The sequence below is a fragment of the Embiotoca jacksoni genome, unplaced genomic scaffold (genome assembly GCF_022577435.1).
Source record: "Embiotoca jacksoni isolate LCO1_2020_lvr unplaced genomic scaffold, fEmbJac1.0.p SCAF_1, whole genome shotgun sequence".
In the NCBI taxonomy this organism is placed as follows: Eukaryota; Metazoa; Chordata; class Actinopteri; family Embiotocidae; genus Embiotoca; species Embiotoca jacksoni.
The window spans coordinates 15,269,682-15,288,020 of NW_027185229.1; the positions used below are offsets into that span (position 1 = coordinate 15,269,682).

Below are 18,339 nucleotides of genomic sequence, written 5' to 3' on the forward strand. Positions count from 1 at the left end.
ATCCAGGGAATTTTCTGCTGGAAACAGGACTGTGAAATGTCAGGACCTACCAGCATTTCCTACACTTTTCCTGTTTCTCTTTGGAAAAAGGATGGAAAATGAAAACTTCTTTGTAATTTAAAGAATTAAAAATTCTCTTCTCATGTCTGACAATGTTGCATCTGTTCAGTGAGTCAGGAATCCTTCCTGAGAAGAGAGTTGCTTTTAAATTTCTGACATTTTGACATGCGTGACAGATGCGGCAGGATGTGTCCGTGAAGCTACTGGACCTGTTCCAGCAGAACTCCACCCAGGACCGCATGATTCTGGATGCAGAGTGACCTTGATCACTGCTCCTATTGAGTGATGGACCATCAGCAGGATATTTCCGGGCTGAGAGCAAGTATACTGCTCTGACTAAGATTCACATTATTCTGTATATTTTTCTGTAACATTTAAAAGATGTCTTGAAAATTAAAAATATTGTATCATCAAATGAACTGATGATTTCAGCAACAGGAAGATCATTGGTAAGCTAAAATGGGCACTAACTGGAATTACTTTTCCATTGAGAACAAAATAACCAGGATATCAGTATGTGGTTCCTTGATCAATTTTTGGTAACACAATACTGATATAGGATAAAATGATAACAAATCATGTCCCCCAAAAAAAAAAAAAAAAAAAAAAGGCTTCTGTTTTTGTTGAATTACAAAATGTCACAACCATATCCCCCGGTTTCCTTACAGCTCCGTAATAAAACTGCATGTGATGCACCCCTTTGTGAGAGGCTTACAGAAAACCTTTACAAGTGATCAGTTACAAAATCACAATGAGCCAGTGGGATCCATTACTTCCACAATGAAAGCTGCTCAATCTTTCCCACCTCACCACTGCACTCCAATTTTGACTGTAACCTTGTCTGTTGATGACCTTTCAATGTTTAAACAGCGTGAAAAAAGGTATCAAAAGCACCGCATGTTCATCATGAAAGGATAGAAAAGGGTTCATGGACCCTCGCACTTCTAAACAATACAGCTCGAAGGATTTTCTTTTCAAACGTGGCACAAGCGTTCAATTAAGACTCAAGGATGAACCGATTTGATTTTGGTGGTCAAAGGTCCCTATAACCTAATGGAACACATTTGTGACCATAACTCACAAATTAAAATGCTAATTATGACCAAATTTAATGGAACTGCATAATGGGATAAAATGATGAAGTGATGACATTTTGTATTCAAAATGTCAAAAGGTCAACTTCACTGTGAATTCATAATCTGCAAAAGGAAACGTCTTTGGCAACAGCCCGACTCAGCTGTGACCCTCTTTTCCCTTTTTGTCAGATACTGAATTGGTGACAAATCTTTGGTGTCCATCTTGAATTTGTGCTGTGATACAAAATGTCACAACCAAACCCCCACAACCATATTGTGATATACTATACGAGTCTGGACAGACATGGTTGTAAACTGCAACTTTACTGGTTGATAGAGAGATACAACGGTCAGGCATACTGATTTGTTCAAGAGAATCTTGCATCGGAATTCTTTTGCGGACCTCTATTGGTTTTACTGGACTTCCTGCAGCGGAATATAGAAGTGTATTTCTGGGTATGGCCAGTATATTGTGACATCACTGTTGAGTAAAGCTACAGACGCAGCAAAGTGGACTTTTACAAGGTGATGCTGGCAGTATATTTGAAACCTGTATCCAGAGAGGACAGTGACAGCCTTCTTTCCCACGTAGAATTGGGTTACTAGTTAAATTGAAATACATGATGCACAGACTGCACTTTCGAGGCTTAACATAAACCCACACTACACTTTGACTACTCCTTGTGTAACTGAAGATGAACAAGTACATAAACAAAACCAGTTAGCACACACTGGCTGTACAGCATTTCCTTATCAAAATTCCTGGACGATGAGAGTGTAAAAAATAATTACTACATTGCAACCATACAGTCACAATGCAATAAGCTATTCTTTAGCAGTTGAAGCCTTTAAGACATAGTTGAGTGCAGTGCTTTATTCTTATCTTTAGTAGCATCTCATGTTGGTCGAGGGTGAGCAGGACTGTCTTCCAGTCATTTTTTTTGACTGCACAAAACAGGTCCTGAAAGTTCTGGACAAGAACGCATGACAGTGTTATCACTGTGACATACTCACAACTACTACACATATATAAAATGATAAGCTTTTACAACTGAACTTTGTATTCAGATGTTTGTTTAGTACACAAGATAATGCTGCTGCTCCTCCGCTGTTGAGGACCTTTATTCAGTTCCGCTCAGAGAAAATAAGTAGAGCATCAAGGTCTGCTTCAGGGAGAGATTGAGAGTTCCCCAAATGAAGATCGGCCTTTGCACAATCTCTTTTTTTTTTTCTTTTTTTTTTTTTTTTTTAAGCTGGCAAAGAATGGAATGAGTTCCTTGTCCATCTAAAAACCCCTACGTATTTCCATATCTTCTCCCATGAAGTTCAAAAATGTATTCAAAACAGCTACAGCATTATCTTATGTGTGACAAGTTGTTCAACTATAGATATATTCTTTGTAATAAGATATCCTTACGATGTACTTTTGTTTTAGATTTATTCCTATGGAGGGTGTCTGTGTGTAAGTGTGTGTGTGTCTGGGTATGCCTACGTGGGTAAGGTGTTTTATTGTTTCCTCTCACCTGCCCAGAACTGCAGATGTAAATTAGCTGGAAGCTAAATGTGTTACAAAGCGCATATTCTCTTTTTGATATTTATGTGTTCAATAAATTTAAGTCAACCAACAATGTACAGAGGGGAAGATATAAAGCGTAAAAAAAATACACTGTGTCCAGATCGCATAAAAGAGAAATGATAGTTCAAATGTATCATGAAATCAAACTGCAGATCAGGTGGTATTTTCGCAGTTTCCATTAAATAGACTTTCATATTTCTTCTTAATTAAGAGAACAAGTTGCTGGCATAATGATATCATTACTATCCACACTGTCCAAAAGTGACACATTTAAAACCACAGATCTGGTTTAATCCCCCAATGATCATGTTAAACCCATTAAAATAACACAGTATTTTCCTTTTTTTTTTTTTTTTTTTTTCTTCTTCTCTTAAGTGACCGGGCAAAAGTAATGAGTACACTCTAGTAAATATGATTTGACAGGCGCTGTTGGATGTATGACCTCTGGTTATGGAATCTTGACATTACATGAAGAATTTTGCCATTTATTGTGGCTAATATTTACTGTCTTTGTTCAGTGTAGAATACACAGATCCACCAGCTGAGAGAGATAATACACCATTTTTAAAAGATACAAATACAGAGTTTAAGTCCCATGCAAAACATCTGCCATGAAATTTTATAAAGATTTTAAATTTTGTTTTAATTTAGACAAACGTCAAATAGGATTATGCCCCCCTCAAGAAATTAAGAGAGACACGTAGGGACAGATTGCCCCTAATTTGCTGCGTGAATTAGGTTTGTAAACCATTGGCCTACATTGTTCCTCAATAATACTCTTAAAGGAAGAGTCCAACATTTAGAAAAAGAGTGTTTCATCCAGCATCTCATTAGAGACTTAGCTGTATACGTGAAAAGTTGCTTACAGCACTACCACGTCACATGTTGTGCATCTAGAAATTGACTATATTGCAGAAATTTACAATATGAACATAAGAGTTTTGATGTTGTTTTTGGAACAAAACTTGCTGCTAGTTAACAATATCAAATTGGTATAAGTATTTTAATGAGTTTAGAAAAAAAAACAATACAACAGTATGTACAATTATCTCATGCGCGCAAATTAGATAAAAACGTGAGAAGGAAACCAAAATGTGGGGGGAAAATAATCCCTCAAAACGTGAGTATCAACGTAGTCACATATGACCTTAATACATACGTAGTTTTATTTCTCAATATAGCCTATGCAGTTGGGAAGCTAAAAAGGTTCTCTTTATTAGAAATAATCAATTAAGAACGGCAATGGTACAATTTAGCTCAAAGTAGCATGCTGCACTACAAGCTGCAAGGAAAAAGTAGCGACATTTCTCCGCATCAAGAAACATTTTTGGACCCACATGACAATCTAACTATAAAAGCTCCTGCCCACCCCAACGTTCCCGCACGCCACATTCACGGATAATCTGGACAGAGCTTTTAGAATGTATGGTGTGACGAGAAGGATGTGTCTGCTCAGCTTTTCTTTGAAACGGAGAAGAGGGCTCAGCAAAGACAAGTGATGTCTTCACTTCAGTCGTTCTTGCTTTAAGAGCTTGGCCGGCTCTGTTTAAGTGTAAAAGCGGGGTACCTGACAAAATGCTTTAAACTGCTCTCTAATCTCTCTCTTTCCATGTTTTTCACCAAACACATGCATTTCTATTTAATGGACATTTGTATAGATAGAATTGTACTTCCACAGATACATTAATTCATTCATGGTGTGATTTAAACTGAAAATGTGATCACGAGCACGTTCACATAGCCAGTTAGATGATGACTTGTGCTACTGAGCTTTATTGTTGTGATCTCGTAGTTTGGTTATTGGGGGGGGGGGGGGGGGTTCACCACACCCCTAATTATTCGTTTGTTATGCTTCATACAGACGTAGGGTCTCGCATGGACATTAACCATGCTTTTTCCCTGACCGAGCGAGATTATCCTACACTGATAGGATTGTGTGCTGTGATTTCCTCAAACAACACAAAATAAAAGTTGAGGGTCCCATAGAGTTTTATCCTTGCCAGTTTAATTATGTTTTATTAAAAATATTGTACTAAATCAAAGTAATTTTTTTGGTATTAAATATGATTAAAAAAAAGATGATAACTTTTGTCTATTTCAAATGATTTCAGACAAAATTGTTTTGCATGGAAAGTACAAAAAAAACATATCCAAGACTGTAGTTTACAAACTTTTCCAGAAAATGCCATCATTTCCCAGTAGCAATATTAGGATTTTCAAAGACATAGACATATATAGATATAACTATAATATATATGTATATTATAGATAGATAGATAGATAGATAGATAGATAGATAGATAGATAGATAGATAGATAGATAGATAGATAGATAGATATAACTATAATATACATATACACATATATATACACACAGTGGGTACGGAAAGTATTCAGACCCCTTTAAATTTTTCACTCTTTGTTTCATTGCAGCCATTTGCTAAAATCAAAAAAGTTCATTTTATTTCTCATTAATGTACACTCAGCACCCCATCTTGACAGAAAAAAACAGAAATGTAGAAATTTGTGCAAATTTATTAAAAAAGAAAAACTGAAATATCACATGGTCATAAGTATTCAGACCCTTTGCTCAGTATTGAGTAGAAGCACCCTTTTGAGCTAGTACAGCCATGAGTCTTCTTGGGAATGATGCAACAAGCTTTTCACACCTGGATTTGGGGATCCTCTGCCATTCTTCCTTGCAGATCCTCTCCAGTTCCGTCAGGTTGGATGGTGAACGTTGGTGGACAGCCATTTTCAGGTCTCTCCAGAGATGCTCAATTGGGTTTAGGTCAGGGCTCTGGCTGGGCCAGTCAAGAATGGTCACAGAGTTGTTCCGAAGCCACTCCTTTGTTATTTTAGCTGTGTGCTTAGGGCCATTGTCTTGTTGGAAGGTGAACCTTCGGCCCAGTCTGAGGTCCAGAGCACTCTGGAAGAGGTTTTCTTCCAGGATATCTCTGTACTTGGTCGCATTCATCTTTCCTTCAATTGCAACCAGTCGTCCTGTCCCTGCAGCTGAAAAACACCCCCATAGCATGATGCTGCCACCACCATGTTTCACTGTTGGGATTGTATTGGGCAGGTGATGAGCAGTGCCTGGTTTTCTCCACACATACCGCTTAGAATTAACGCCAAAAAGTTCAATCTTGGTCTCATCAGACCAGAGAATCTTATTTCTCATAGTCTGAGAGTCCTTCATGTGTTTTTTGGCAAACTCTATGCGGGCTTTCATATGTCTTGCACTGAGGAGAGGCTTCCGTCGGGCCACTCTGCCATAAAGCCCCGACTGGTGGAGGGCTGCAGTGATAGTTGACTTTGTGGAACTTTCTCCCATCTCCCTACTGCATCTCTGGAGCTCAGCCACAGTGATCTTTGGGTTCTTCTTTACCTCTCTCACCAAGGCTCTTCTCTCACGATTGCTCAGTTTGGCTGGACGGCCAGGTCTAGGAAGAGTTCTGGTCGTCCCAAACTTCTTCCATTTAAGGATTATGGAGGCCACTGTGCTCTTAGGAACCTTGAGTGCTGCAGAAATTATTTTGTAACCTTGGCCAGATCTGTGCCTTGCCACAATTCTGTCTCTGAGCTCCTTGGACAGTTCCTTCGACCTCATGATTCTCATTTGCTCTGACATGCACTGTGAGCTGTAAGGTCTTATATAGACAGGTGTGTGCCTTTCCTAATCAAGTCCAATCAGTTTAATTAAACGCAGCTGGACTCCAATGAAGGAGTAGAACCATCTCAAGGAGGATCAGAAGAAATGGACAGCATGTGAGTTAAATATGAGTGTCACAGCAAAGGGTCTGAATACTTATGACCATGTGATATTTCAGTTTTTCTTTTTTAATAAATTTGCACAAATTTCTACATTTCTGTTTTTTTTCTGTCAAGATGGGGTGCTGAGTGCACATGAATGAGAAATAAAATTAACTTTTTTGATTTTAGCAAATGGCTGCAATGAAACAAAGAGTGAAACATGTAAAGGGGTCTGAATATTTTCCGTACCCACTGTATGTATGTATGTATGTATGTATGTATGTATGTATGTATATGTATGTATCACTTATCGTAACATATTTACTTGTCTGTGGAGAAATAAGTGGAGTAAAAGATATGATTCCGATTAGAGGGGAGCTAGTTAATGTGTCTGACAGTGAGAGTCTTGGTTTTTGGATTAATGGCACCAACTGAGAGAGGATAGATGATGATCCTCTGTTGGGATCTGCAGACAGGCAGCTGTGGTTTCTTTTTTCTTCCCCATTCAGCAAGAGCTGACATTGATGTACAGTAAGCTCCCACCAAGAGATGTGTGCCACCAACACTAACAGGATAGACTCAGCTGAAGGGCATCAAAAAGAAGCACGCTACTGTATCCCAAAAGATTGTCCCTGTTTCACTTCACACTTTCTATTTACATATTACTGAATGATCCAAGAGGTTGTGAATGACTTTGACGTATCCCTATTGACTTGTATACTCTTATTGCAAACAGCAAGCCCATATAATCGTTCATTACTGTATAGAGCATCTCAAATCTTTTCGAGTAGTGGTATTGTCCAGCCGTACACAATTAGGAGAACAATGTCAAAAAATAGCGTAGAAACTTCCCTTTCATATCATGATTTGACATTTCTTAAATTAATAATATTCTCTACAAGAGCAGATTGTGCTACTTCAAAAAAAAAGATCAACAATGTAAAAATAGTGTTCACAGCTTCTTTAAGTGGGTGTCCAGGATACCTAGAGCATGGTCGTTCCGTGTTCCCATGTGCTGGAGTTGGTCGGGTTTAAGTGTGCCAAGCCGCCATGAACGCATCGTGTGTCTTTTTTGATTGAACATGTGTGGCTGCGCTGGTATAAAGAAAACGCTCTCATTACACAGCTTTGTCTCTGTGGTTTAGATGCTAACTGCACAGCCATAGTCTCAGATTGTCAGCCTCATGTTACAGTTTCAGCTACACTGGAGCTGTGTTACATTACTGCTGATGCAAACACAGCATTCCCTGCTGTTACTGCTTCACATTAAAAGCTCTCCACCTGTGAACAGTGGTGTTTTTTTGTTTTTTTTTTATTGTGAAGTAGCAGTTATAATGTATTTATTACAAAGTATGCAGAGCTTTGTTAGCTGTGCTGTTTTTCAGTAAAAGCAGAAACAGTCACAGTGAGATGTTGGATAAAGAGCCGCTGACGACAGGCTCTTGCAGCATTTTCTGTAAACCAGCCCAGCTCTGACATGGCATCAAGGTGGAAGACACTGTGCCCGAATGTCTTAACTGACTGCAGCTGGTCAAGGTCAATTTGAGAATCCTCACCACTATCAAAAGTCCAACCCAGTTGGTGAAGGGGCCACAGAACTATGGGCAAACTGTTTTTTTGGGGGGGGATCTTGTGGGTCACTGAATTGCTGTGGGATTCCCAAAAGATTGGAGTCAGCTTCACTAATCGTCACATGATCGGAATGGGACGTAAAACAAAAGTCAACAGGAGCAGGTGGGATGGGAATCACAATAAGGTCTGTTTTTTTTGTTTTATATATATATATATATATATACACATATGCAGTTCTAATATGAATATGAAATCATTATGAATATGAATATGAAATCATTATTGTGGTGGCAGGCCGTGGTTTGGCTCAGCTGCAGGGGGGACCGATTGGGGGAGTGGTTCAGGGAACGGTGCCTGGAAGAGGTTTAATTAGCCCAGCTGAATCAGATCCCTGATTGTCCATCCCTAACACACATCAAAAAAAAAAACTAGCAGGTGACCAGACGGGAGGACGGAGGACGGAGGACACGGAGCAGCAGGGTGGCTGCTGCGCAGAGGAGCACACAGAAATCGCATGCGATTATTGGACATTTGTGGTGGGTGAAATAAAACACCTTCGGAAACCATACTTCTGAGGACTGTTGTCGTTCGTGCTGTAAAAGAACCCACTAGCGATAGGAAGATGACAGTCACAATTACTTTTTGAGAAATAATGATTTCACTTATTGCCATCGCTGAGCGTCACCCTCCCAAGCACATACAAAAATCTATAGCCATAACAAAACTGGAGCGAATAATGCAGAAGGTAACTGTTTGGTTTGTTTGTTCTGCAGAAATATACAAGTAGATATGAAGTACTTAGTATAAAGGCAATAAAAGCACAACAATTCTTTGTTTCAAGCGATTGTACACAAATGGAAACATAATTATGAAGATGATATTCCATTTCTGCCAATATATCCCTCAAAATCCTACACACTGAACCGTTAAAGGATTGATTTCTTTGAAATACTAACTAAATACGTATTTCTTTGATCAATGCGAGGAGGGTCACTGAAAAAGACTACGATGGAGTCAGATTAGGGGAAGACACCATTGAAATTTTAAAGTACATCTGATCTGATCGGAGTATCCCACAGACAAGGCAAGTTTAAAGTTTTTAAAAAGAGTCGAGAGGGACTGTATTAAAATTCTGTGAGGTGTTTGTAAGATCTGTGAAGAACGGGGAATGTAGCTTACCGCAAATCTTATTGTATGTTATATGTACGTGTTAACCATAGGTGTAGTGCTGCCGGAGTGCACCGGAACAATGTCCCACCACTTTTTGTTCTCCAAGTTAGAAAATAACGTGTTCGCAAGTTTATTTGTTCCGTTTAAAATGAATGTACACGTTTTAAGTGTTTGAAGATCCAAAGCGTACGTCATGCAAGAGAGCCAATAAAAACAAACGGAATCGTCAAATTTGTCAGTCACATTTAAGTATTAATTGACTCACGACATCAACTTGAAGCCTCGTTACGATCGGCTAACATTTGCTCTGTCAAAGTTACTGCATTACAAGTGAATACAAGCGGAACACTTCCTTGTCTTATTTCAAATTGAAGGCAAACAGCACTACACCCCTGGTGTCAACAATGTTTGCAACGATGTTACTGCATTGACAGAACTCGGTAGTGCATAACTGGCCTGGCTCCACAAGACTACTGCTCGCAGCTTCACTTTTCTTAGCTGTGATTATAGTCTGGAAATCCTGTTTGCAGTACAGTTTGCACACAGCCACTCTGAAGGGTGGACCAATTACTGACCAGTAAGTGTGCTTAATGCATCACATTAGAGTTTTGTCTTCATCTAGTTGCAGCGGTTGTAGAATTTGAGCGCATATTGTGGATAGTTCTGATTGGTTAAAGGCTGTCCAATCGTATTGATGGACTGAAAAATGATATGATGCACAGCGAGCGTAATTTTGGAAATGTATTTTCGTTTCCCTGAATATATATATATATATATATATATATATATATATATATATATATATATATATATATATATATAAAACGGAGGAATATGAAGGACAGTGAACGCAGTCACACTTAAATGACTGAGCAATATTGACTGTTTACATGATTAAGTGTACAATTGACTTTATAGTTGTGCCATATCAACTGTAAAGTCAAGATGTATTGTCAAGACTTATTTTTATTTTCAGTTTATTTTCCTTCTATTTATTTATGTATCTCTATAGCTCTTATGATGGGACTGGTCCTATTTCAGTAATCTTGGAAAATAAACTAATCGGGTAACAAAAGAATAATTTGCGCTACTGTGAGAACATCAAATATAAACCTTAAATCACCACGTTACCTAACGACGACCCTGACTAAAAAAACACAACACAGGAACAGGATGGTTCCAGGTTTGGGAGAAAACGGGGTTTATTTATTTTTTATTTAAATCTGGGTAAAATAATCAAAGCCAGCAGCTATGTTGGCAGGTTATGCAATTAAAATGCTATGGTTATTTCTGGTAAGTGCAAAACAGTGGTGAACAGTTTGAGACAACACCTCTCTGTCAAAATTCAAGTATTACACAACTCGGAGTCCAAACATGTAGCAGCACTATTTGTCAGTGTATTAAGAGAAGTGTAATTTGGAACACAGCCAGTGTGCCAGCATTGGTAAATTCCAGCTGCACTTGCACCAATTCAATTTACTGCTAGTCAATCCTTCAGAAAAGACACTGCATTGTATATTTAATGAAACAAGATGTGCAGGTTGGGCCAATCTTAAAAACACAATTTATTTTTTGCTCCTTACTTTGGTTACTCAGTCATATCAGTTTCAACTCTGTTTGTCCTGGACATTTAGCTTACCTTGGCAAGATTAAAAGCAGAGGGAAACTGCAAAGCACAGTCAAAACTGAAACATAATACAACATCCAACCATTAAAAAAAAAAAAAAAATTGTCTATGCCTTGTGTCAGGATTGCCAACTCTCATTCTTTGTGTGAAGCAGCCACTCTGTCTCAGTCTCTCATGATACCTGAACAAATCTCTCACCAAATAAGAAGAAGCTACAAAACCATTCCTTCATGAAAAACATGTAGGTTCAATATGCTTTCTCTTCACACAGGAACGAGTCTGAACATCAGGCCCTTTCCACTTTTTAGTACCAATATTGGTCCATGAACAAGTGCAAAAACACACATTTCACATAGCTTTGACAAAAGCCTGCAAACTCACAGACCTCTCCTCACTTCACATTCTAAAATTTCATATATATTACAAATGCAAATTCCTATAAAGATACAACTTTTACTTCAGTGATGACAGTCCGCAACGCTATTGAGGCTCATCGATAATGAACGTAATCGGAGTTTTACCTTGACTGTAGCTGAAGTTTTGTATGTTTCTTACATGTGTTTGTAGGAGTCTTTTCTGTATTTTCTATGAAATATCTGCAGCAAACAGAGAACTACCCTATTATCTATCATCATTAATTATTCCAGACATGGAGTACAGGATTGGTCAGCACTAATGTGACGACATGACACGTCTAATTAAATTCCATTCTCTACTTTTCTACACTTCAAACAGGTGAGCTGTCACACAGAGTCAGTTTACTGTATGTAGGTGAAATCTTTCTGTGCTTTGACCCAAAGGGCCACCGTAGAGCGTACACATGTATATCTGACCACTCTGATCTCAATTAACTAAATAGTGCAACAGAATGCAACAATGAAAACACATTTTATTGTACCACGTGTTCGCTTGGTTAATATTATCAACACACAGGATTTTCAATATTTAGGAAGTCGTGATTTTAAGTGAGAAAATATGTCTCTAAAATAGACAACCTATTTGGGTAGACGAACTGTATATTATTTTGCACATAATTGTATTGTGAGACTTTATAGTTCACAGAAATAAAGTTTTACACCCTCAAATACACTGCAACATTTCTCATTGAGGGCTATGAATAGGGGCCATTTCACCCAAATTGCTGTCAAAATGATCAATGGCATTACGTGTCCAGGGATTATTGATATCAAAGAAAATCCCCCCAAACTTTATTATCTGTATTTGTTTGTGAGTGAGATAAAGTTCATATCTTGAAACCCTACCATAAGTGTACACCTTTTATTCTGTCTCCCAGATATATAACTTTACATGAATGTACGTGGATCCCAAATGGTCCATCTCTAAAGATCCAAACTTGTGAAAAATTCATTTGATATGAATATATGCGTAATTTTCTCAGTAAATCATTGTGACCATAGGTGCAGAGCTGCAAGAGCGATACAAAACCGTGCTCTACCACTTTTCTTCATTTTTTTTTTCCAAGTGAGGAAATAAAATATTCAGTTGTCTTGACTCTGTTGAATTCCATTTACATCTTTTAAGTACTTAAAAATTCAAATATCTGTAAAGTGCATGTCATGCATTCTGCATTAATACAAACTCAACACTTGTAAAAAGTGTAAAAAAAATTCCCCTCGGGGATTAATAAAGTAAATACCTACCTACCTACCTATCTACTTCCTGTATACATTTCAAATTAAAAGCCAACTACCATTTCAGTAGACAGAAACCCTTCTTTTTTTTTCTTTTTTTTTTTTACAAGGCTTTCTATGTGAAACATTTGTGACTGAAATCAGATAATGAGTAATCCAGAACCACCAATGAAAACAGCGTGATTATATCGTTGGCTTAATGTTTTAAAGCAAGTAAAATATCTAGGCTCAACTAATGACTATTGTATGTAAACATAAACACAACTTAACAATGCACACGGCTGCGTGTTTGCTCATGCATGCCCGGATATCAGGTTTGCTCCAGTGCCTCAACAAATAACCGCTGCAGCCCTGACAGGTGACATACACATGTGGTTCCACATGCCTTCCTCTGAACCCGCACTATCCTGTATGTACACGCCTGTCACTGAAAGCAACGTGTCAGCAGCTCCAGTCCTCCAATGAACGCTCACTGTCACGCACACAAGCCTGTCAAATTTGACCGAAAGCCTAAAAGGATGTCTTCAGTTATATTTAATTACATAAATGGCCACGGTCGACAGCTGAACCGGCTATGGATGCCTGACAAAACAGCTAAATTACTTTCATTACATGTTCACTGGACGCGAGCGATCCATTTCAAAGTTATAGTCTAATGCCCTTCAGGTGAAAAACCACTGCAGTGTTTAGATATTGTATCTTTCTGGCATACAGACTTTTAACTAATAGGTTTTTTTTTTTTTCATTATTATTTGTATTCATCAATATAACATTGTTGATAATTATTGGCTATTATTATTAATTATCCAGAAGAGGCACCAGGCTTGGACATTTGCGTCACCCGATTCTGAACCTTAGTCCCTCTTCTTTCCAAGAGCTGGGAGGTTTGGTGCCACGAATCCCTCACCAAAATGAATGGAGGCAGAAGTAGTCACTTAGGGGATTGGCGGGGGCTGAAGTCTGGAGCACTGTGAGCACAAATACTGATGAGTGAGCCATTTGCTTCTACACTCCTCTTCACGAGCGTATGTTTGCACCTCAACCAATTTGCATTAATTTATTACCGAGGGTGACTACTTTAACTTAAAGGACTCTACTGGTGGTTTTGCATTTATGAATGACAAATTGTGTACACTTCACATTCACGCCATTTTCAAAAGGGACTTTTAAAAGGTCACTTTATTTCTGAGTAGTAACACCGCAGCGACTGGAAGTTATTGATGCATTTAAAGTATTGTGTCTGACCTCCCTTATCAGAAAGTTGACTCGTAAAAATCGAGATGTTGAACTTCCTCTCGAGTCTCTGTAAAAGGATTTCCATCTGTAACCAACGGTGACGTCACCGTCACCGTTGGTTTGCGAAGTGACTTCATGGTCGTTGCCTAACTCGGAGCGGTTTGGAGACGGAAGTGACCATATTCGGACGAGCTGGGAGGAGCGAGTGGTCGATCCGACTCAATCTAAATCGGAAACTCAAGGACACTACGCCCCGCCCACCAATAGCGGAAACATGACTGCACAACAGGCCTGTCAATCAAACAGGCGTGCATGCCCTCCCCCCCCCCAAGAAAAAAAAATAACATGTCTTTTTGAGTCCGACTTACTAATTTACGACTGGATTATTTCCAGATGGACCGCTAGAAAACTACGAAGGAGTGACTTTCCCCAAATGGCACCATAAGGCTGCTGTAAAGTTCAAAATCCTTTCCGGACCGTTATAGCTCCGAACAGTGTTGTCTGCAATGTCAAGTGTGCAAGAGTGGAAATTGTTTTGCTTTTAGCATTTAAAGCCTGCGCAATCTGAACCGGGCGGCGCGCTAGCTGCGTGAACTTTACCTTTGAAGGATGACTTGTCAAGTGCGGCGGCGGACTAGTTGTGATCGACACAGAACGCACCGGCGGCTCTTCCCTCTTCACCTGTGGGAGGAGAAAGCAGAATGGATGGGATTTTTTATTTTTTATTTTTTTTGATGTAAGCGCGAGAACCATCGAGGGGGAGCATTGATATTCAGCTTGAAGTCCAGCTGATCCCCGTTCTCCACACCTTTGAGGTTGACCTTACGACCTCACAGTGAAAATCATTTGGCAGCTCCTCTGACCGCAAGCAATATGCATGAGCACAGACACACAGACCGAAAGATGAGTTACAACTGAGGATTTTTTTTTTATTTATTTTTTTTATCCAATTTTCTACCGCTTCCATTTTCATACAATGTCAAGGACTATAGAATTAGAAAAGAAAAAAAATAAACCTGATAAACGCGTTTATTTGCGTTTACTTCATTTTATGGAACGTATCAAACAGCCAAGTTAAACACCATCTACAAAATTGGATAGACAGAGAAAACACAAAGACAAAAACAGAGTTTACAACAAAACACTGCCTGGTTTGGGTCGAAACTCATTGGACTCCAATGAAGGAGTAGAACCATCTCAAGGAGGATCAGAAGAAATGGACAGCATGTGAGTTAAATATGAGTGTCACAGCAAAGGGTCTGAATACTTATGACCATGTGATATTTCAGTTTTTCTTTTTTAATAAATTTGCACAAATTTCTCCATTTCTGTTTTTTTCTGTCAAGATGGGGCGCTGAGTGTACATTAATGAGAAATAAAATGAACTTTTTTGATTTTAGCAAATGGCTGCAATGAAACAAAGAGTGAAAAATGTAAAGGGGTCTGAATACTTTCCGTACCCGCTGTGTATTCTGCCAATATGGGTGTGGGATCAGAAAACTGCGATTGCGGAAGGCGATGACGATCTATTTTGTCCCGAGGTTAACCTCCCAAAGACCACGCTGGCGACAAAATCTAGAGCGCATACTTTTAAAAATGTTAAAAAAAAAAAAAAAAATAAACGTTTTTTTTGAAATGACATGACTTTTAACAAAACACGCTACTGAAAATGATTGTTAAAAATGTATGAATTCTCTCTTAATATATTATTATCCCCCCCCCACCCCCCCCCCCCCCCCACCCTCCTCCAAATTCGTTCTATAAAGTCAAACCTCCTCAGAGATTTCTGACTATCAAATCCAACGTCTCGGGTATATTTCGCAGATCTGCCGTTTAAACCAAATCAGCCAGAGTCAAAAGCGGAATACGCGAAGGAGTGATGAAGCGTAAAAGCGGCGGCGGGGGGGGGGGGGGGGTTTGGGTTTTGGAGACAGGCAAACGCACGCAGCAGACAGCATGCTTCTCCAAAAGTCCAAACGGGAAAAACCTGCGTATCAGGGACAGGGATGACGCGCAATAACGCGCCGGCGCAATACGTCCGCGTGGAGCTGGGGTGGGTGGGGGGGGGAATACAGCGCTTTGAGAGAACGGACACGGCTCTGCTGAATAATACATGAAGCAGAAGGGGCCGAATCAACTGCGCGAGGTATTGTTGTGGCATGAATAAATGGTGCATAATTGATACAGGCTCTCTTACATTATGCATCGCTGTTCGCAAAATCTCCATGCGGAGCTGTGACTCGAAGCAGGTCAACGGATCTGAGGGATACAGTGTCACTGATCTAACGGTCCTCACCGTTAATGCTTTATGGTAAATACGCACCGCTGGCTCCACCGGCCCGACGTACCGATGCAAATTGCCGGTGGTGCAAGACGTGGCTGAGGAGGTTGTTTTTGTTTTGTTTTTTTTCTTCTCCTTTCAACAACAGTTGGCTTAACCAATTAGCCAGTCCCTCCAGGATTCCTTTTGTGATTATATCAATCAAAAAAATGCTTGATTGCGCAAACATTTTCGATGTAGTTTGCAGAGTTTCAGGAGAATTTTTTTTTTTTTTTTTTTTTTTTTTTTTGCTGTAAAATTGCAGGAATTAGAAAAACTTGAGGGGAAGTCGAGGGGGAAACAAACGACAACAACAACAACAAAAAAAGCGATAAAGAATAATATGTAATCACTTCCTTTGATAATAAGCATGCTGCATAATCGCAGAAATGTTTTAGTTTCTAATCTTTTTTCTTTCTTTTTTTTTTTATTTCCTTATTGAACATTGAACGTTACAAAAATTATATAAATGACGAAGCTTTACCAAACGGGACAATCTGCGACTTTAATGTAGAGAGCAGAGGCTACGTCGGCTGTCAAAATAAAAGCCGTAGATGCCATTTACTTAAAATCTTATTCAACACATACTATACGCACAAAAACAAAAAGTTCAGTCTCTTATTAACTTAAAGACAACCTTTCCCACAAACACCAGTCAGTTTTTTGTTTGTTTGTTTTTTTTTTCCACTTTTTTGAGTTTGCTTTGTTGATAAGAGGGGGAGTCAGCAGAGCCTTGCCGGTTGTAAATGAGGTTTTTTTTTGTGTGTTAATAAAGCGAGTTTTGTTTGAAAAGGCTACTTTAAGCCACGTTTTCAGCAGAGCTTCTGTTGAATAAATTCCGTCGCGGTAAATGTTTTTTTGTTGTTTTTTTTTGGCTTGGGTGCATCGGTCTAACAGAACAGGTTGAGATTTGGAAGGTCATCTCCCCTTAAAATGATGGTTACCAACAGCGCTGTCCTCTCAGCAGCTTTGCAGAGAGTTGGGCCACCATATCGCTAAAAAAAAAAAAAAAAAAAAAGGAATTCCTCTCCAGGTCAGACAACAAGGAAGCAACTTTTGAAACTTCTACTATTGCACAAGAAAATGTTTTCCAAAGAATGCGCAATTTGGTTGAACTGTTCATTTTGCTCTTTATTTTTTTTCTGAAATAATTATTTTTATCCATCTTATTTTATGTATACATATTTGTAATTTAGTTGCTATTGTGTGCACCTTTTTTGTGTGTGTGTGTGTGTGTGTGTTTCTACGGTGCCGTGACGACTAAATGTCCCCGCTGTGGGATTAATAAAATCTCCTTCTAATCTAATCTAATCTAATGTTCCTCACTCAGTCGGTTTGAGGCCGCATTTTTGGTCGAGGGCGAAAGTTCAATCTGTGAGATTGGGAAACGTTGGCATCACCAAAGCGAGGCCGGCCGAAAGTCCAAAGTTCACCGACGGTCGAAGGGGAGCGAACGCCGTCGAAGGGCGCTCTTCGCAAAACCATTGCGTCTTAACTTTTTTTTTTTTTTTTTTTTTGCCTTACGGACAGATGGTTGCCATTAGAAGGCGGGAGGAGTCGTGTGGGCTTTTCCTTAACAGCACCGCTGCGAACGGGCTAATTAAAGAAAGGACTCTGAAAATTAATTTATAAAAAAAAAAAAAAAAAAAAAAAAGAAAATCCAGCTGGTCACCGGCCCCGCTGACTACTCCCTGCGTCTCAGCCTCTGGACGCGCGCACGAGAAGTCGAGCCGAACTCGGCTTGGACGAAAAACCATTCGACCGTCTGAACGCGCGAGAGAACAGATGCAGGACGCAGATATAGAGACGGTCGTTCCCCTTTGTTGCTGCATGACTGCTGTTTGCGCATCATCCTTCATGTGCTTATGGAGGTGTCCTTGTTGCTTAATAAGTTATTTGCATGTCACTGACTTGTGTATCCTTCACTTATTCATTCAGAGACCCGGGCGGGGAGGGGGGGGGGGGGGGGGGGGTGGGGGGGGGGGGCGGCTTTTGTATAAATAGGTAATTTCTGCTGATGCAGGATTTCACGTACCGACCGATTTCTCGCTGGATTAATCGAGGCTCGCACGACATCAGCGCAAATAACCTAGAATTTCTCAAGCAACTAACCTGGATCTCCGACGCAGAGAAAGGGGTCATCTGAAGCGCGCAGTAAATACCCGCGCCTCCGGGGACTCGGCCGAGTTCTTTGGCGATTGTTCGCGATCAAAAATGTTTTGATTTTGCAGCTGATTTTTTTTTTTTTTTTTTTTTCAAAAAATTACAATGTAATTCGCAGAGTTCAAGATTCGTTT

At 39.5% G+C, this 18,339-nt stretch overlaps 1 protein-coding gene across 3 annotated transcripts in view; it reads right to left on the minus strand.

Annotated features, from left to right (window-relative positions):
* LOC138193158 (bis(5'-adenosyl)-triphosphatase-like) overlaps window positions 1–18,339 on the minus strand; it is a 276,788-nt gene that overhangs the window by 256,317 nt on the left and 2,132 nt on the right. For 2 of the 3 annotated variants that reach the window (XM_069141228.1, XM_069141058.1), the window contains exon 2: window positions 14,323–14,403. The gene's annotated coding sequence lies outside the window, so the exon portion shown is untranslated. Of the gene's footprint in view, window positions 1–14,322; window positions 14,404–15,182; window positions 15,301–18,339 lie in introns of those variants that run through there. The other variant, XM_069141141.1, reaches the window with a different exon arrangement.